Genomic DNA, 21,545 nt, shown 5'->3' with positions numbered 1-21,545 from the left:
TACCAGCAAGGTATGTTGGCCAACACTGACAGACCAGAGTGAATAATTTCCACAATATGTGACACTTAGTGAAGATCATAGGGACATTGCGATTTGAGATTTTATATGGGGTGTGAATATTTTATGTACTTACATAAGTCAGTACAATTAACACACAAGCAAATCCAAAATGGTATGTTTTCTGGCTGAACCAGGAGACTGCTAATGTGGGAGGCAGCTATGCCCTATATTATGCCCTGGTTATTTTCCAAATTCAAATGACCCTCATTGTGCAGATGTGTTGGAGCTGCCACTTGGCCCTGTCACCAGCATAAGAGAGTGTGTCAAACACTTTGATTAGACCACACAGTGCTATTGTGTTGAAGACGTATTGCACAGGATTGTGCAGGGTGTTAGGAAAAGACCACCACCACTGACCAGGTTATAAAGGAAACTAACAAGCTGGCCTCTGACATAGTCTACAAGTTTATGGTAATCAGAGAATACAGGTGTGGATTGACTTTCACTTTTTAGGTAAAATATAGATGTGTAGGCCTTGTGCTTAGAAAATACAGCTGGTCTCAATGTAATGTAAAATAATTTTCTGTTACACGGACCACCTGCATTTGCATATGCAGATATAATTTAAGTAATTTTTATAGCTTTCATTCCATCTATCTATTAGTTTATTCATCTAATATTTATTGGATGTTTACTAAATGTTAACGTAGCCCACGGCAGTTAAGTGAATGTATCAGTCAGCCTAGGCTAAGTTATGCTATAGTAATAAATATCCTCCACCATTTCAATTCATCGTAAGCTCACATGTATCATGGGTTGATGTGGCTCTGTTCCATATTATATTCATTCCAGGACCACGAAGAAGGAGCAGCCTTTATCTGATACATGCATGGCTTCATGTGCCATGGCAGACCATGTGATGGCTCTCAAAATTTTGTTCGGACGTGGCTGCTCACATTCCGTTGGTTAAAGCAAATCATGCCACCATGCTTGCTGTCAGTGGAGTAAGATGTATAAGCCTCCTATGATGACTCCCTCTCTTTCATAGTAGAAACAGTGAATTTTTTGAATAAATAATATGATCCACATTCACATAAGCAACAGGAGAGTTTGAATGAGGAATTCTCAATGATAGAATGATTGGTTTTGATAATTAATTTGGCTTATTACACAGGGAGACGTCATGACATGGGAAGAACTTAAGTAAGTCTACCAAGAAATGAATTTTATCAAAAGCATTGCCTTGATTATTTTTTCCTCAAATAGAGGTTTCTCCCATGCTCTGACTCTACCTAGCACTGATTTTTAGGATTCATCCAGACGGAGTTTGTAGAAGCACAAATATTCCAATTTCCTTGGTGCAGGGCAAAAGACAAAAGCTGAAAATTTGAAAATAAGTTTTTTTCTGGAACGTGCAATTTAGATGCTGAGTTTGTTATTCTACTGGGATGGTATCTTTTGACTCTGTGCAAACTTTTCATGCTTGCAAGCAATTCACTCCTTAAAGAAGTAAAGTCATGAATCCTCACACTATCAAATTTAATTAAAGTTGTTCATTGCTGATTTTCAGTGTAAAGCTGGCAAAGTTTATTACTCAACCTACAGAAAAAGTGATGACAGTGCATGTATTTTTATGGCATAAATGGGATTTTATTTATTCTTTATGCAAAACAAAGTAGCCGGTATAATTAGACAGTAATTTGTAACTTCCAGTGTAAACATTTTAGGAACAGTAGTATCAAAAGTGAGTGCTAATTAGAGAGCTGTTAGAGAAAATATAAGTGGTAACAGATTGACAAACTATACCAAACAGCAGGCTATTTATAACTCCATGCTGTTTTAAATTCTCTTTTGTTTAACAGTCTTTGGACTACTCATAAGAGGGGAGAGCTTCACGACTTGATTTGCAGTTTAATGTCCATAAATATAACAAAGCATTGCAGACATGCTGCAGCGCTGGCTAGCTGTGATAATTAAAGAGTACCATTAACTGGATGACTTTCTAACTGTGTCATTTGAGATTCTAATATCTTTTATGTCTCATCTTCTCATTGTTCTTTTTTTTTTTTTTTTTTTTTTTTTTTTTTTTTTTTTGAGACGGAGTCTCGCTCTGTCGCCCAGGCTGGAGTGCAGTGGCCGGATCTCAGCTCACTGCAAGCTCCGCCTCCCGGGTTCACGCCATTCTCCGGCCTCAGCCTCCCGAGTAGCTGGGACTACAGGCGCCCGCCACCTCGCCCGGCTAATGTCTCATCTTCTCAAAGAAAGTAATAAATCCAAGCATTATTTAATTACGTTTTTAACAATAAAGGGTACTCTAATCAGCAACCTTTCAGGAGCCCTTGCGATATAGTCATTTACTCAAATGATGAAAAAAAGTCAAGAATCATCTGCGGGAGTGAGATGGTGCATCCCAGGCATTTATCTGGGCTGCTGTGGAGTGGGTAGACCCTCAACCTCTAGTTTAATTTGCAAAGCTATTGTTTAAGATAGTGACAGGAGGCTGAGGCGCGATTCGCTGTGCGGTTTATAGCCTTCTCCTGAGCCTCTTTGTAAAAAAGGAAGAAAAAACAAATGATCCTTACTGCAAAAGGTGGTGAATGACAATGTGTAAGAGTTTATGTCATCTTCCATGTCATCTTCCAAGGAAACAACTATGAGAGTCCTGGCAACCACTAATCTGCCTTCTGTTTCAATGGGTTTGCATATTTTGGACATTTCATATATATGGAATTATAACTATGTGGCTTTTTAATATCTGGCTTCTTTCAGTTAGGCTTATTTGTGTTGTAATATACATGAGAATTTAACTCCTTGCTTATTTTAAACATTGTATAATGCTTAAATAATATTCCATTGTATGGATACACCACATTTTGTTTACCCATTCCTCAGTTTATGGACATTTGGGTGGTTTCCACATTTAGTATAATCTGAATAATGCTGCTATGAATGAGCATTCGTGTACAAGTTATTGTGTGATCATATGTTTTTAGTTCTCTTTGGTGTACATCTAAGAGTGGAATTGTTCGGTCAAATGATAATTCCATATTCCACTTCATGAGGAACTGCAAAGCCATTCACAGCAGCTGTGCCATTTTACATTCCTACCAGCAGGGTATGAAGGCTCCAGTTTCTCCACATTCTTACCAACAATTGTTCTCCCCTCCCCTCCCCTCCCCCCCACCCCCTTCCTTCCCCTCCCCACTCAGCTCCCTTCCCTTTCCTTTCCTTTCTTTTCTGGATTAGAGCCATCCTAGTGAGTGGAAAGTGGTGTCTTGTGGTTTTGATATGCATTTTCCTCATGCCTCATGGTGTTAAGTGAGGCATCTCTTCATGTGCTTATTGGCCACATGTGTATTTTCTTTGGAGAAATATCTATTCAAGTTTGTTGGCCGTTTAAAAATTGGGTTATTTTGTTGCTGTCATTGAGTTGTAAGAGCTCTTTATTCTGTGAACTAATTCCTTATCAGACACATGATTTGTAAATATTTGGCTTAATTCTGTAGGTTTTCATTTGACTTTATTGATATTATTTTTCAATGTACAAAAATCTTTAATTTTTAGCATGCGAGATATTATCTGCTTTGCTTTTGTTGTTGTACTTTTGGTATCATACCTTAAAATTTTTCACTAAATTCAAGGTCATAAAAACGTACTCCTATATTTTATTCTAAAAGTTTCAAAGTTTTAGCTTATATTTAGATCTTTGACCCATTTGGAATTAATTTTTAAATATACATTTCTGTGAGGTAAAATAATTTTATTCTTTATTCTACATGCTTTTTATTTATTATAGCCTCAAAGTAAGTTCTGAAATTGAAATGTGTGAGTCCTCCAATGTTTTCCTTCTTTTTCAAGATTATTTTGACTATTTGGGCTTACTGTCCATTTCATATACATTTAAGAATCAGCTTGTCTATTTCTGCAAACAAAAAGTTGAACTTTTGATAGAAATTGCATCGACAGACACGGGTAGTATTGCCATCTTGACAATATCTCTTCCAATCTGTGAAGAAGGGATGTCTTTCCAGTTTTAAAGGGTTTCCTTTGATTATTTTAATAATGTTTTCAATGTTTCAGTGTATAAATCTTGCAGTTTCTTGGTTAAATTTATTTCCAGTATTTTATTCTTTTGGATACTATCATAATGAATGGAATTGTCTTCTTACATTCAATTTTGGCTTATTCATTGCAAGTGTGTAGAAATAAGCTGGATTTTGGATGTCGATGTTGCAACTTGGTGCTTTGCTGAGTTTATTGGCTCTAATAGTTTTCCTATGGATTCTCTAGAATTTTCTGCATTTAAAATCATATCATCAATTAACATAGATAATTTACTTCCTCCTTTCCAATTTGAATGCTTTTCGTTTCTTTCTTTTTTTTTTTCTTTCCTTTTTGCCTTGGCTAGAACTTATAGCACAATGCTTAATAAATAGAAGTGGTAAGAACACATAGCTTTGTCTTATTCCTGATCACAGAATCTTTTACAGTCTTTTACCATTAAGTATATGAGCTGTGAGTTTCTCATAGATTCCCTTTATAGGGTTGAGGAAGTTTCCTTTTATTTCTAGCTTGTGAAAGATTCTCATAGTAAAGGAGACCGATTTTCATCAAACATTTTTTTCTGCATCACTATGGATTTAATTGCTCTCCCCCCATGCCCACAATGTCTAGCCTGAAGCTTTAACCCTCAATGCAACCGTATTTGGAGGTAGAGCCTTTAAGAGAGTAGGTAAGGTTAAATGAGGTTATAAGAATGGGGCCCTACTCCAACAGGCTTTGTGTCTTTATAAAAAGCAGAGAAGACACTGGAAGTGTACATGCTCTGAGGAAAGGCCACATGAGGACTCAGTGAGAAAGTGGCAAATGGAGGCCAGGATGGAAGGCCTCACCAGAAACCAACTCTGCCAGCCCTGTCGTCCTGGGACTTCCAGCCTCTAGAGTTGTGGGAAACATGTTTCTGCTGCTTAAGCCAGCCAGGCTGTGGTGCTCTGTTACAGCAGCGCAAACAGACTAATGCACACATCCATTGAGATGATCATGTGTTTTTCCTTCCTTCTATTAACTTGGTGTGTTACATTGTTTGGTTTTAATACATCCAATCACTCACCCTTGCATTCCTGGGATAAATCCCACTTGGTCATGTTATACAACCTTTTTATATGCTGCTGGATTTTGTTTGCTACATTAAAAAAAAACTATTATTATTGACATACAAAAAGCCGTACACATTTAATGTATGCAAATTGTTGTTTTGATAAGTATATACCCATGAAACTATTGATACAATCAGTGGCCATAAATATACACATCACCTCCAAAAGATTTCTCCCTCTCTCTTTATTTATTCATTTTTGGTGATAAGAACACTGAAATTGAAATCTAAACTCTTAGCAAACTTTTAAATATATAATACAGATTTTCTTTTTTTTTGAGACAGAATCTAGCTCTATCCCAGGCTGGAGTGCAGTGGCGGGATCTTGGTTCACTGCAACCTCCGCCTCCTGGGTTCAAGCTGTTCTCCTGCCTCAGCCTCCCGAGTAGCTGGGATTACAGGCACCTGCCACCATGCCAGGTTAATTTTTGTATTTTTGGTAGAGATGGGATTTCACCATGTTGGCCAGGCTGGTCTTGAACTCCTGACCTTGTGATCCCACCGCCTCAGTCTCCCAAAGTGCTGGAATTACAGGTGTGAGCCACCGCGCCCGGCCCAGGATTGTTAACCTATAAGGTACGAAGCGCTGTGCAGATGCACTGCGCAGTAAGAAATCCAAGACTTTCTCATGATGCATAACTGCAACTTTGTATCCTTTGACCAACACTTCCCCATTTCCCCTCCACCCCAACCTGGCAACCATCATTCTACTCTCTGCTTCTGTGTGCCTGGCTGTTTTAGATTACTTATATGAGTGGATCATGTAGTATTTGTACTTTTCTGCCTGGCTTATTTCAAATAGCATAATGTGCTTCAGGTTTGCCCATGTATTACCAATGGCAGGATTTCTTTCTTTGTTAAGGCTGAGTAATATTTCATTGAATGTAAACACCACATTTTTTCTTTATTCATTTTGCCATTGATGAAAATTTAGGTTGTTTTCATGTCTTAGCTATTGTGAAGAGTGCTGCAAAGGACATGTAAGTGCTAATATATCTTCAAGATTCTGATCAATGCCTTTGTATATGTACCTAGACATGGGATTACTGGACCATATGGTCATTCTATTAACAATTACTTTTATGGAAGCTCCATATCATTTTCCCTTGTGTCTGTGCCAATTTACATTTCTACCAACAGTGCACAAAGATTCCTTTTTCCTCCATATCTTTATCAACACTTATCTTTTTTTTTTTTCAAAGTAGGGCTAACTCATAGGCAGTGTGCCTAGTGTTAACCAATACTTGTCCTTTGTATTTTTGATAATAGCCATTTAAACAGGTGTGTGGTGACATATCATTGTGGTTTTGATTTACATTTCCTTGATGATTAGTGATGTTGGTTGTCTTTTCACATATCTGCTGCCATTTGTATGTCTTTCTTGAAGAAATGTCAATTAAGGTCTATCTTAGTTCATTTGGGCTGCTATAACAAAATGTTTGAGACTGGGCAACTTATAAACATCAGAAATTTATTCCCTACATTTCTAGAGCAGCAGTCCCCAAGCCTTTTTGGCACCAGAGACTGGTTTCGTGGAAAACAATTTTTCCACAGACTAGGGAGGGGAAGGTTTTGGGATGATTCAAGTGCATTACATTTACTGTGCACTCTATTACTGTTGTTATTACATAGTCACCATGATGTAGAATCAGTGGGAGCCCTGAGCTTATTTTCCTGCAACTAGACGGTCCCATCTAGGAGTGATGGGAGAGAGTGATGGGTCATCAGGCATTCGATTCTCATAAGGAGCGTGCAACCTAAACCCCACACATGCACAGTTCACAATAGGGTTCACATTCCTACGAGAATCTAATGCTGCCGTTGATCTGACAGGAGGTAGAGCTCAGCTTTGCTCAGTTGCCCTCCACTCACCTCCTGCTTTGTGACTAGTACTGGTCCATGCCTAGGGGTTGGGGACCCTTGTTCTAGAGGATGGGAAGTCCAAGACCAAGGTACCAGAAGAATTTGATGTCTCCTAAGGGCCTTCTTCCTCATACATGGTGCTTTTTCCTGTGTTTTTACATGGTGGAAGGGACAAACAAACTCCCCGCCCCCTCCCTTTTTTTTTTTCAGGGCATTAATCTATGTTAATCAGGAATATTGGCTTCTAATTTTCTTTTTTTGTAATGTCCTTGTCTGGCAATGCTATCAAGGTAATCCTGGCCTCATTAAAAGTATGTTCCCACCTCCCCAGTGTTTTGGAAAAGTTTGAGAAAGATTGGTCTTAATTATTCATTAAGTGTTCGGTAGAATTCTGCAGTGAAGTCATCTGGTCATCTGGTCCTGGGCTTTTCTGTGCTGGAAACGTATTAATTACTGATTTATCATTTACTTATTATTGGTCTGTTCTGATTTTTTATTTCATGATTCAGTCTTGATTACTTATATGTTTCTGGGATTTTATCCATTGTCTTAGGTTATCCAATTTGTTGACATATAATTATTCATAGTAGGATCTTTTGATCCTTTGCATTTCTGTCATATCAGTTTTATATATTTATATAAATTTATATATATAACTATATAAATATTTGTATTTATATATAAACTAAATTACATATTTATATATTTATATTTATTTATAATTTTGTCTTTTTTCTTAGTCTAGCTAAAGTTTTGTCAATTGTATTTATCTTTTCAAAAAATGAACTCTTACTTTCATTGGCCTTTATTTTTCTAGTCTTCATTTCCTTTATTTCTGCTTTGACTTTTATTATTTCTTTCCTTTTGCTTACCTTGGGCTTCGCTTGTTCTTTGTTCTCTAATTCCTTGAGGTATAACATTGTGTTGTTAATTTGAAATGTATCTTCTTTCTTAATGTGGGTGTTAGTCACTGTAAACTTCCCTCTTAGAAGTGCCATTGCGGAGTCCCTTGCACATTTTGGCATGTTGTGTTTCCATTTTCACTTATCTCAAGATATTTTTTGCTTTTTCTTTTAATTTCTCCTTTGACTCACTGATTTTCAGGAGTATGTTGTTTAATTTCCACAGATTTGTAAATTTTCCAGTTTTTCTTCTGTTATTGTGTTCTGGTTTCATTCCACTATTTCAGAAAAGATACTTAATATGATTTCAGACTTATTAAATTTGGTAAGGTTCATTTTGTGGCCTAACATGTGATCTGTCCTGGAGAATGTTCCATGTGTGATCAACAAGAATGTATTCTGCTACTGTTGGGTGGGAAATTCTGTGTATGTCTGTCAGGTATATTTGATCTATAGTGTTGTTGAAGTTCTTTATTGATTTTCTGTCTGGAAGATCTATCCATTGTTGAGAGTGGGGTATTTAGTTCTCCTATGATTATTGTATTGTTTTCTATTCCTACTTTCAGTTCTGTTAATATTTGATTTATTTATTTAGGTGCTCCAATGTTGAGTGCTTAAATATTTAAAATTGTTATATCCTGTTGATGAACTGACCATGCTATCGTTATATAATGATCTTCTAGGTCTGTTGTGACCGTTTTTGAGTTAAAGTCTATTTTGTCTTTTATAACCACCTCTGCTCTTTTAAAATTTCTATTTGCATAGTATGTTTTATCATCCCTTTACTTTCAGCCTGTATGTATCCTTAATGATAAATTGTGTCTCTTGTAGAGAGCATATAGTTGGATCTTGTTAGTTTATCTATTTGTCCACTCTATATCACCTAACTGGAGAATTTAATGCATTTAATGTAAAGATAAGTAAGGTGAGGACTTACTTATCTTTGATAGGTAAGGACTTCCTGTTGCCATTTTGTTAATTGTTTTCTGACTGTTTTGTAGTTTCTTTCATATTTTTTTGCTGTCTTTGTGGTTTGATGACTTTATCCCTCATGATTTTGATTCCTTTATCTTTTGTGTATCTAGTACAGGTTTCTTCTTTGGATTACAATGATGCTTACATAAAATATCTTATAGTTATAACAGTCTATTTTAATGTGATAATTTAACCTCAGTTGCATACAAAGATCTATGTTTTTACTGGTCCCCATAATATTTTATGCTGTTGATGCTACAATTTATATCATTTTATATTGTGTATCTATTATCAGAATATTGCAGCTATGGCTATTTTTAATACTTTTGTCTTTTAAGAAAATAATTAAAAGTGAATTGCATGCTTCTATTACAGTATTATTCTTATTTTTACCATATATTTACATTTACCAGTAAACTTTATACTTTCATATGTTTTCAAGTTACTAATTTGTGTCCTTTTGTTTCAGCTTGAAAACTTGAGACTTTCTTGAAAGGTGCATCTAGTGGTCACGAACTCTCATTATCACATTTGTTTATCTAGGAAAGTCTATCTTTCTTTCATTTCTGGAGGATAATTTTGCCAGATAAAGTATTTGTGGTTGACAGTTTTTTTCCTTCAGTGTTTGAATACATCATCCCACTCTTTCTTGAGCTGCAAGGTTTGGGCACAGCTGCTCAAAGCAGCAGTAGAGCTGGGGTCTACTGCTCAGAGACATATAGAACTACCCTGGCACCCAGGGCCTGTGGCAGTGGCATATTTTCTGTGGAACTGGGAACAGTGTCTGATGCATAGGTGTGTGAAGATTGTCCATGGAGTCGTTGTCTCTGGTGCATGCCATGGTGATTCAGCACTGGTGAACCAAGATGTAGCAGTGTCACAGGCCCTGGGGTGACAGGGCTTAGTGGTGGTCTGGGATCGAGGGCTAGGGCACAGCAGTAGTGCAGCCGTGTGGATGGCAGGTTGCAGTCACAACTCTGACCCTTGGGCATGGGATGCAGAGAAGCTGCCGTAAGGTCCTAGTGATGGCTGGTCAGAGGTGTGACTCATGACCCAGGGGGCTTCATAATGGTAGTTCAAAGTTATGACTCAGTTTCCAGGGGATGGGGCAGGGCAGCAGTAGCATACACCAATGATGGCAGACAGCAGCCAAGAGACAGGCCCCAGAGTGAGGTGCAGGGCAGCACAACTTGGTCACATGGATGGTGAGGCACTGTGGTGTTTTCATTCCAGATCATTGGATGTGGTAATGACTTGGGGATAGTGATTCAACACAGCAGCAGCTGGGGGTGGGGATTCAACACAGTAGAAGCTCCAGGCCCAGGGAAGAGACACAGAAGTAGCTCCATCTTTGGGAGAAGCACTGCAGTGTGCAGTGTACATTCCAGGCAGCTATGTCAGCTGGGCTCAGCATTTGTGATGACTGTGGGATGCTTTTTCTTTTCTTTTCTTTTCTTTCTTTTTTTTTTGGAGACAGAGTCTCACTCTGTGGCCCAGGCTGGAGTGCAGTGGTGCGGTCTTGGCTCACTGTAACCTCTGCTGCCTGGGCTGAAGCGATTCTCCTGCCTCAGCCTCCTGAGCAGCTGGAATTACAGGCACCTGCCACTACGCCTGGCTAATTTTTGTAGTTTTAGTAAACACTATGTTTCACCATCTTGTCCAAGCTGGTCTTGACCTCCTGACTTCGTGATCCACTCGCCCTGGCCTCCTAAAGTGCTGGGATTACAGGCGTGAGCCCCTGCGCCTGGCTGACTGTGGGATTCTTGATAGCAAAAGTTTAGTCATTGTGATCTTCAGTTCCAAAGCAATTTTTTGTTTCTGTCTCTTGTTGAAATTACAATTTTTTCATGTATTGTTTGTATGATTTTGTTTAGTTTTCTGTTATTCTTGTAGCCTACCAAGCTTCTAAAATGTGATAATTGTGAAACTTTTCCAGCAATTCATATGTCTTCATTTCTTTAGGTTTTGTTACTCTTGGTCTATTTTGTTGCTTTGGAGGTGTCATATTTCCCTGATTATTTGTGATTGTTGTGGTCTTGCATTGGTATCTGCACATTTCAAGAAGTCACCTCTTCCAGTGTTTACACATTGGCTTCAGCAGGAAAAGTTCTTTACTAATCAGCCTGTCCGGAGTTCTGGATAGGACAGTTGGTGTGGTCCATGGTTGGGCTTGCTGATGGAGTCCTTGAGTAGTCTGGCCTGGTGCCTGGGTCACCATGTGAGCAGTAACGATGCCTTGGTTTTTAGGTGTTGGTCTGTATTCTCAGTATGTGGCCTAGTGCTAGAGTACACTGGGGTGGACCTGGCCACTGGTTCTGCACGATGGAGTCTGGATCCTGAATCTGTGGCAGTGGGCCTGGTGCCTGGGACCATAGAAGCAGGCCTTAAAGCTTGGGTCTGTAGGGACTAGCCTGGTGCCTGTGGGCGGTGCTGTGGGTGGGGGCAGCCTGAAGCCTGGGTCTTCTGGGGTTGGCCTGGAGCTTGGGTCTGTGGGGACTGGCCTGGAATTTGGGTGGGCCTGGAGCCTGAGTCCGCAGGGTAAGCCTAGGGCCTGGGTCTTCAGGAGCCAGCTCAGCATGGGAATCTGCTGAAGTTGTCCTGGACCCAGGGTCTCTGGGGCCTAGCCTGGTGCCAGAGTCAGTGTGGGTGGGTCTGGAGCCTTGATCTGATAAGGTGCACCTGGAACCTGGGTCTGTGGGGCTGACCTGGGTCCAGGATCAATGGCGGCCTGGTACTGGGGTGGATCTGGGGTCTGAGTCCATAGTGACAGGCTTGGAGACTATCAGGAGAACCCGCTCCCGATGGTAAACATGGGTTCTTTTCTATTTCCTAGGTGTCATGGCTGGTTTGAGAAATAAAGGGAAAGAGTACAAGAGAGAGAAATTTAAAGCTGGGTGTCCGAGGGAAACATCACATGTCGGCAGGATCCATGATGTTCCCCGAGCTGTAAAACCAGCAAGTTTTTATTAGTGATTTTCAAAAGGGGAGGGAGTGCACGAACAGGGTGTGGGTCACAGAGATCACATACTTCACAAGGTAATAAAATATCACAAAACAAGTGGAGGCAGGGTGAGATCACAGGACCACAGGAAGGGGCGAAATTAAAATTGCAAATGAAGTTTCGGCATGCATTGTCATTGATAACATCTTATCAGGAGACAGGGTTTGAGAGCAGACAACCTATCTGACCAAAATTTATTAGGTGGGGATTTCCTCATCCTAATAGGCCTGGGAGCGCTACAGGAGATCAGGGCTTATTTCATCCCTTCGCCTTCGACCATAAAAGACGGATACCTCCAAGGGGGCTGTTCATAGACCTACCCTCAGGGTGCATTCTCTTTCAAAGGGATGTTCCTTGCTGAGAAAAAGAATTCAGCGATAGTTCTCCTATATGCTTTTGAAAGAAGAGAAATATGGCTCTGTTCCGTCTGGCTCACCGGCGGCCAGAAGTCTTATCTTTCTTGTTCCCTGAACATTGTTGTTGTTCTGTTCTTTTTCAAGATGCCCAGATTTTATACTGTTCAAACACACACGGTCTACAAACAATTTGTGCAGTTAATGCAATCATCACAGGGTCCTGAGGTGACATATATCCTCCTCAGCTTACAAAGATGATGGTGGGATTAAGAGATTAAAGTAAAGATAGGCATAGGAAATCACAAGGGTATTGACTGGGGAAGTGATAAGTGTCCATGCAATCTTCACAATTTATATTCAGAGATTGCTGTAAAGACAGGCGTAAGAAATTATAAAAGTATTAATTTTGGGAAACTAATAAATGTCCATGAAATCAACACAATTTATGTTCTTCTGCTGTGGCTTCAGCTGGTTCCTCTCTTTGGGGTCCTTGACTTCCTGCAACAGGAGACTGGATCTGTGAGGACTGGCCTGGTGCAGGGTCCACAGGGCATGATATAGCCTGGCATTTCAGAGTTTGGTTTGGTGCTAGGATGGGCTTGGAGGTTGGTTCTCCTGGGGCTGGACTGCAGCCTAGTTCCACAGAAGCTGACCTGGTGCCAGGGTCCATTGAGGGGGCCTGATGTGGAGGCAGCTGATCTGGTCCTAGGGTCCACTGGACAGGCCTGATGTGGAGGTGAAGTCAGATGCTAACTGCCTTCTTTCCCATATGGATGGCGTCCATCTCTGTGCTGGCTTTGGGGAGGGCTGACACAAGTGAAGTGACCCTATCCTTCTCACCTTCTTCATGCATCTTTTCTTATGTCTTTGCTTCACCCAGGTGCTGTAATCGTTACACTTCAATTCCTTCATTTTTGTGAAGTTATTTTCTCATTCGCATGGTTGTTTAAATTTACATTTCTGTGAGATGGAGTGCTTGGAACTCTTATTTCACCATTTTTGCTAATGTCCCTTGGTTTATCACCCCTATCTTCTCAATTTTTCTGTAAATCTAAAATTGTTTTAAAAACTAAAGTCTATTAAAAATTGAAAAAGGATAATAGAGAAAATGGGGAAATAGATTCACCTTCTAGTCTTGGCTCTGCCACTTCCTGTTTCTCTGAGCTTCTCTGAGATTCAATTTCTCCATCTGTGAAATAGAAGTAGCTGTAGAACACATTTAATGCAGTTTGCTCTAATAGTTTACAGAGACAATGCATGGGATATAAACCATACAGTACCTGATATATGCCTTATATTTTTACTAAATGGTGAGTAAATTCAAATAACATCACTTTTCACCTTTAGTGTGTATTTTTTTTTTTAGCAAGAACATTCTTTTACTTAATTCCTACAAAATTATAAAATTCAGAAAATGTAACGCTGAATTGTCTCAATTATGTCTTTTAAATCACCTTTTTTTCTATTTCAGGATCTAGTCCAGGATCGTGTATGACATTTAGTTCTCATGTTTCTTTAGTTTACTTTAATCTGGAGCAATTCTTCAGCCTTTCTTTGATTTTTATTAATTGATATTTAAAGGAAGTTGTTTACAATTGAAGCATAATAATTGTACAACTGGCATTTTTGAAGAGTCCAGACCAATTGTTTTGTAGAATGTCCCCTAATTGGGGTTTATCTGACTATTTATTTAAACCCACTTTTAAAAAGTAGGTTTAATTTTTATCCAAGATATTTCTGCACAATGTTTAGAGTCAAATAATTCTACAAGGCTTGTTTTTAAATAAGAAATTCACCAGACATCCCATTTTTACTCCTGTTACACAGAGCCAAGACCTGGTAACTCTTTTCATGGAATCTTTGAGTGTTTAACTCCATATCTTTAAATAAAATGCTTAAATTAATTTCTCAGACTTAGTATTATCTATTTAATTCTCACTATCAAAGATGAGAATTCAGCTCTCCTCCACATGTTTCCTTCCTATCACTCTATCTTTACATATGTCTTATCTTCCATTCTTCCAGGCCTACATCTTCTGTTTACACAGGCTTCCATTTTTCTCAATTAACTTCATTTTATCATAGAATAAAGCTATTTTAATTCATGCAAGTTCTCAAATTTCTTACATTTGATGGACTTTGAGAATTCCTATTATCTGGACTAGTCTGTTGAAATTTTTTCTCTTTTCTTTCCATCTCTTTACGTTCAATTTCCTGGACAATTTCCCCAAGTTTGTCCTTTATTCTATCTTTTGAGTTTTTCCCCTATAGTCATATTTTCTCTTTCTGAAGATTCCTCGCTTGCTCTCTAAGGTTTTCTCTTCTCTTGATCTGTTTGTGTTAATAATAGTTTTTTGGAAGTTTCCTCTCCTTTCGTACTATTTTATCTCAGTTGCTTTTTTCTGTTTTGGTCTTTTTCATGAATATTAGAAGTATTCTCTCAAAAGTCTGGTGAGCTTTGGCTGTCTGTTTATGTTTAATAGTTAGGGGACCAAAATGGTGATTGGGAGCTCTAAACGTATGTGTGGGTATTCTTTCTGCACTTAGACTTTAGTGAACATCAGTGGCTTCCATTAAAAGCTGGGTCATTTTGGTTGGGCATCTCTATGTCTACATCTTAAGGTCTTTCTCTTGGATGGTTGGATTTCCCAGAAAAGCTGTTCGGATCTTCTGACTGAGGGTATTATTGTAGTGGCCAATTTTCTGGGGTGGGGTGAAAAAAGAATGCTAAGGTCTTCCATATTTAGAACGCTAACTTTTATATATTCCTCCTGCTTTCATTATGAAAATCCATCTTGAAACTGTGTGTGCAGACACATGTGCATGTGTGCACGCTGGTCTCTGCGAGAGAACGCTGGAGTCTGAGTCTTGTCTTCTGTGTCCTGCTTCTGAGCAAAATTCTGCTGACTCCTTGGCAATAAGAATACTATGCTTTGTAGAATCTGAGCTAAAAGTGGCTTTCCTAACAGTGATGTGCTTATTCTCTTAGCACCTGCACACCTATCCTTCTCCAGTCTCTGCCTGTCCTGTTCCCTGGAGGCTCACTCTTGTGGACATTACTACCTGAGAGTCCCCTTCTTTCTGGCTTCTAGTTAGATTTGACCAGGGGAAGCTACCAGCAAAGAATCAAAGGGTGTGAGAGAGAAACGACCAGTATAATTTCCCAGCCTCCTCCTTGACCAGTGCACGTCTCTCGCAGCAGCTGTGCCCGCCACATCTACAGCATCTTCTGGGTAGTCCCCCCTCTATGTCTCTTGCCTTCAGGTAACACCACATCCTCCCCTTGGCCTCTGAAGTCCTTGGACTGGCAATAACTCCCAGCTCTTTCTAGTCTCTGGGTGCCTCAATGTTCCTTATTTGTTCTCTCCACTGTCTCCACATCTCTGTAAGTAGTGATTTCCTTACTAGGAATATTTGAGATGAATGATTTCCTACTGGGACTCTGACCCATATAGCTGGAAAGAACAAGAGGATCCAAGATATTTCCTATTGCCATCACCCATATTTCTCACCCAAGCTTCCATAGCTCATGGAGTTAATATTTGTAGCAGACACTGAGCTTGGCATGAAGGAAACACACTTAACCCTGAATCAGACGTAGGAATGAGCTTTCCAAATGTCTGGAGTTCTAGATAACTTAGATTTAATCCCTACTGTTTTAAACATGTTATACAAATTCTACAACTTCTGCAGTAAACACTTTCTGTTTTGAGGATCTGTTGGTCATCACTAGCAAAATTAATGGATTTGTTTTGCTGTGTAAATTTAAATGAAAAGGAGACTGGGCTTAATAGAAATGTGGGTCAAAATAGTCCTGAGCATTTCTTTCAGAGATGAAATCCCTGATTTCAGCTTTGCTTTTATGAGACTTGCTCTTCATCTAAGTCGGAGTAAGAGGCATTTTTCAGAGGGCTTTCTTCGAGTGAGAGACCTCACTTCTCTGAAGTCTCCCTAGTTCTGCTGTGTCTGGTGAGCTTACTTCCCCCTCAGGAAGACAGGAGTCTGGGAGGCTGGAGAGGGCAAGGGCCACAGAAAGCTTCCATCCCCTTTGCCTGCAGGAAGACGGCCTGGATGATGGACGCAATTTCAAGATAATTCGAGACAGCTCTGGTGAAGGACAGAGATTCTCATTGCAACTGCAAGCCTTTTGGTAGTCATGCTTCTCTTCGTCCTGGGTGCCCCTTGTCCCTTGGCTTTTAAGGCTGGAATGCCTCTATCCTCCCACTGCTCCTTGGTATGACGAATCTGCTCCTAGCACCAAACATAAGCTGAGGTCAGGGATTTCATCTGAAAAAGAAATTCCCAAGAGTATTTAGGCCCCGTTCCATTCTCCTGAGCTTCTTCATTTAACTCGCATACTATCCCCAGCAGCTCCTTCCACCTCCTGTGCTTACACCCACCTCTGTTTCTGCAGGATGTCCTTACATTTTATCCGTTCCCCATCCTCTCTGTTCAGCCAAACCCTTCCCATCTGCCCACATCCCTCCATTCCCACTTCTTTCAGAAAGTCTTCCACCATCTTTCAAGCCCCATCTTTTCTGACACTTTGACTTGTCCGTGGGTGCCAGTGCTGCTGTATTATTTTTTATCTTATATGTGACTCTTTCATTTTTTTTTGCTGAACTACAAACTCTCAGCAGGTGAAGACCTTGCATTGTCACACAGCCTGTGGCACAGCGCCGGGCATGTAGGTTGGTGCATATTTGTGGACTAGGTAGCTGACTTACTGGTTGGTGTGCTATCTGCTCCATTTTTCTAAAAATTTTAAGTAGGTATGTGAAAATCAGTGCTTCAATCTTTTAGACCGTGTTTGGTGTAAAGTATCTGAAGCAGTGTGAACTGTACCTTGGTGGAAATGTCAAGGGGACACTTGTTTATGCCTTTTCTCTTTTCTGGGCTTGCCTATTCATATGGTAAAAACCAAATATTTATAATCTTTGAACAGAAATTATTGAAGTGAAAATAAAACTGTGATGAGAAACATAAATAAAGCTGGTCAAATGCTTGAAAGCAAAAGGAAGAGTGATTGGCAGGTCAGGGAGGAAAAGCAGAGCCCATGTCTGGAGTGAGGCGGCTCTGGGGAAGGATGGCTCACTCTGGGAGCCAGTGGGCTCTAACAGGCTTGCTGCCAACCTCGTTCTGTTTGCCCCACACTATGGAAACCATTCTGAGCATTATGACTCATTTCGAATTTCAGGAAGTGACTCCTGAGCACGGATGAATGTGCTGGCCCTGATGGGGAAAGTTCTTGGAGGAGCTTCTTCACAGAGCTGCCAATGCCTGTGTTACTCACTCAAGTTCTTTTACTCAAAGACTTTGTAACCATAAAGAATTATCTCCTGTATTTCGTCGTACAGAAGGATAAGCCTCTAGTAAATTTCAGTTAATCAAGCCTATAAGAGAGAAATGTGTCCTAAAAGCTTAATTAAATAGGATATTGGATGAGAATCTGCCCTCTTGTTCTTTTAGTTCAATTCCAGAAAAGTAAGAAATAAAATAGCAGTGTTCGACTGAAAGTGAGTGGGTTGGAACCAAACATAATTTAACATCGACTGTAGTGATCACTTACCCACACACTACCTTTAAAGAGGACAAAATACTTACACATCAGTTGTACAATTTGTTTCTGCTAGTAACCCTCACAGCAGGGCAAATATTGGAAATATTTTTATTGTACTTATTTTTAAAAATAAAATCAATATATTTGCATACCAGAAAGTTTATAAAATAGAGAAAAGGAGAAAATAAAGCAATAACCCATTATATCCATGTAGTCTTTTTCATTTTTATTTATTATAGAGACAAGATCTCACCATGTTGCCCAGGCTGGTCTCAAACACAAGGGATGCTCCTGCCTCAGCTTCCAAAAGTGCTAAAATTACAGGGATGAGTCACCACACCTAGTCTGTGTTGTCTTTTAAATGTGTATCCCTTTCTTATTATATAGCTGTAATCAATTTGAACCTTGCTTTCTTCACTTCATATTGTATCCTAAGCATTTGCCTGTGTTTTCCTGTATTCTTCAAGTCTAACTTTTAATGGATTTATCACATTTTACTCCACATTTCATTCATTTTCAACATTTGTCATTCTAAATAATATTAAGAGGGACATTTTAGTGTACATAGGTTCTGGTGTTTAAGATTTCCTCCAAAGACTGAATTCCTGGAATTGTAATGATTAGATCAAAAGCTATGACCATTTCTAGTGGATTTTTATTTTATTTTTAATTTTTTTTTCTATAAACTACAGGCGCCCACAACCACGGCCAGCTAATTTTTTTTTTTTTTTTTTTTTGTATTTTTAGTAGAGACGGGGTTTCACCATGTTAGCCAGGATGGTCTCTATCTCCTGACCTCATGATCTGCCTGTCTCGGCCTCCCAAAGTGCTGGGATTATAGGCGTGAGCCACCGTGCCCAGCTGGCTTTTGATTTTTATTTTTAAATTGTTTTTCAAAGAGGCTGAGTAAGCAGCACACATGCTGCTTCACATGAACCAGTTCTCCACGTGCTGGCTAGAAATCAGAAATGAGATGTTTAAGTTACTAATTTAATAGTGAGCAATGGATGTTTATTGCTATTCTAATTTGAAGTCTTCTGAATGTAAAATTATCTTTCCATGTTTGTTTTCTGGCCCCATTTGACAGGACAGACATTCTGTGGTCACTGGACGGAAAAGGACACAGGTTCAGACACGTGGAGTGGCTCGCCTGTGGTAGCACAGCAGAGTATTGAAACCAGATCCTGGGGCTTCCAACTCTCAGCCCAGACCCCGTCTATTTGAGGACTGGCTCCAGCCCTGCCACTGTCTCCTTGTGCAGAAGTTTTCTCCTTTCTTTGAGCCTCACTCTCTCCATCTGCAAAATAAAGTGCTTGGACTGCAGTCAGTGGTTTTCATTTTTAAATATAATTCAATTGAAGGAGATTGTCTTCAAATGAATGTTGTGTTGAAATCCAGTATAGAAAACCGTGAATGCAAAACTCCTCTGAGTTGATTGGCAAGGGGACTGGAGGCCCCTGGTCACCTCCTTTTCTCTTTCAAAATCTCCATTCTTTTTGTTTTGTTTTGTTTTTTTAGACAGAGTCTCGCTCTCACCCAGGCTGGAGTGCAGTGGCACGATCTCAGCTCACTTCAAGCTCTGCCTCATGGGTTCACGCCATTATCCTGCCTCAGCCTCCCGAGTAGCTAGGACCACAGGCGCCCGCCACCATGCCCAGCTAATCTTTTTTTTTTTTTTTTTTTTTTTTTGTATTTTTAGTAGAGATGGGGTTTCACCGTGTTAGCCAGGATGGTTTTGATCTCCTGACCTTGTGATCTGCCCACCTCAGCCTCCCAAAGTGTTGGGATTACAGGCGCGAGCCACTGTGCCTGGCCAAAATCTCCATTCTTAATGTGCCTCCTTGAAATACTTAGGTATCACCTAGTCCAAGTGGTTTCCAGGCAGCGCTTCCATAATCTTATCCAACTTTGATATTCCTTCAGCTACCACAACTCAAACTTTCCAAGGTGTATTTTAAACTGACTTTTGTGTTTCTTTGTTAGTTTGCTCTCAAGCAGTTGGTATCTGGGAACTCCAGACTCCAATGACATGGTGAAAAGAAAACTTGGCACAGAGCCAGGACACTGAACTTCTCTACCTATCACGTGGGGACTTTCTGTTGTTGGTGTCTCCATTTAAAACAGAAATAATCACCTCTGGTTCTCCCGTCTTGTAGAGTTGTGAGGATCACTTGTGTTAAAGCTGTGTGCACTGTCCTTTCCCCTTTCCAGGCACACAGCAGGTTAACTTCCCTGCCCTTTTGGAGTTGGACTTGGCCGTGTGATTTGCTAGCCAATGATGCACATGTGGAGATGATGTGTGTCATTTTTGGGGGGAAGTTTTAAGAGCTGGTGCTTGATTCACTATGTTCTTTCTCCTCCTGGAGCAACTGTAGAAGCGCATGTCAAAACTCGCTTCCAGTCAGCATGGGTTTAAGAGTGGTCTATATTAGCAGAGATCCTAGCATAACCAAACCATCCTGGGGCATAACCAAAAAATAAAGCTTTGCTGTTTTGGGCCCTGAGATATTAGGGTTGTTTGTTATTACAGCAAAACCTAGCCTATCCTAACTAGTTCAGTGTGTGTGAGGGTAATTAACATTGACATCCACATTATTGGTTAAACTTCTAGAGTTGTTGAAGCATATAGAGCTTCCAAAACCTAGAAAAAATGATTCTCAGAAGACTGCTTTTGAACTGGACAGTTAAAAACACATTTAACAATTAGCCTAACATTTGTAAAACCTTTTGTCTTGCACATTTAAAGCCAAGAATGTTAGTGAAACAAAGTGTTGGTCAGATATTTGGCTTTTCTCTCCCTCCCCAAATGCTGAATCTTCAGAGCTTAAAGAATGAATGTTTTTTTTTTTTAATTTCCTACAGAGATTCAAGATGTCTAATCTCTTACTAATCCTCTTATTCTTCCAGCGAGTTCATGAAATCAGTGAATTAAGCATTGCAGAGCATGTACAGTTATGAGAACAGTTTGTTGGGGAAGGAAGCTGGTTTGCAAAAAGATTTCACCTGTGCTTTATCTTGACACAGTAGACATAATACAAAAGCGGTGCTTTAAGTAGTGTTGCTGATAGGAAATAAATTTATCCTGACCTTATAAAGCTTGAAGGTGATGCTTTGTAGAAGTTACAACGGTGAACATGGCCTGGTACAGGCAACTATGCAGGGGAGCTGGATTTTTGATGTACACCAAGGGATCCTGCACAACTCATAGCACTTTCTGGGCCCCAGATTCCTCATCTGTAAAATAAGGGCTCAAGTTCCTGACTTGCTGCTTCAAGGGTGAAATGAGATGATGTATAGAAGATTACTACAAAAAGAAAAAAAGGGTAATTTTGTAATGAGTTGGTATTAGCTGAAGTCTCTATTCAATTTGTTTGGAAGTCTGTTGTTCAGATAGTAGCTCAGCAAGTGTCAGGAAGCCATTTCCAATAGCCTATAATACATTTAAAACTGTCTATAAAAACATTTAATCCAACAACTCTTCATGGTAAAAACCCTCAACAGACAAGCATCGAAGGAACACATCTAGAAATAACAAGAGCCATATATGACAAACCCACAGCCAACACCATACTGACTGGTCAAAAGCTGAAACTATTCCCTTTGAGAACTGGAACAAGAAAAGGATGTCCACTCTTACCACTCCTATCAACATAGTACTGGAAGTCCTAGCCAGAGCAATCAGTCAAGAAAAAGAAATAAAAGACAAACAAAAATGAAAAAGAAGAATTCAAAC

This window comes from Macaca nemestrina, chromosome 20, assembly GCF_043159975.1.
Source record: "Macaca nemestrina isolate mMacNem1 chromosome 20, mMacNem.hap1, whole genome shotgun sequence".
In the NCBI taxonomy this organism is placed as follows: Eukaryota; Metazoa; Chordata; class Mammalia; order Primates; family Cercopithecidae; genus Macaca; species Macaca nemestrina.
Note: the sequence above shows the minus strand (reverse complement) of the source record.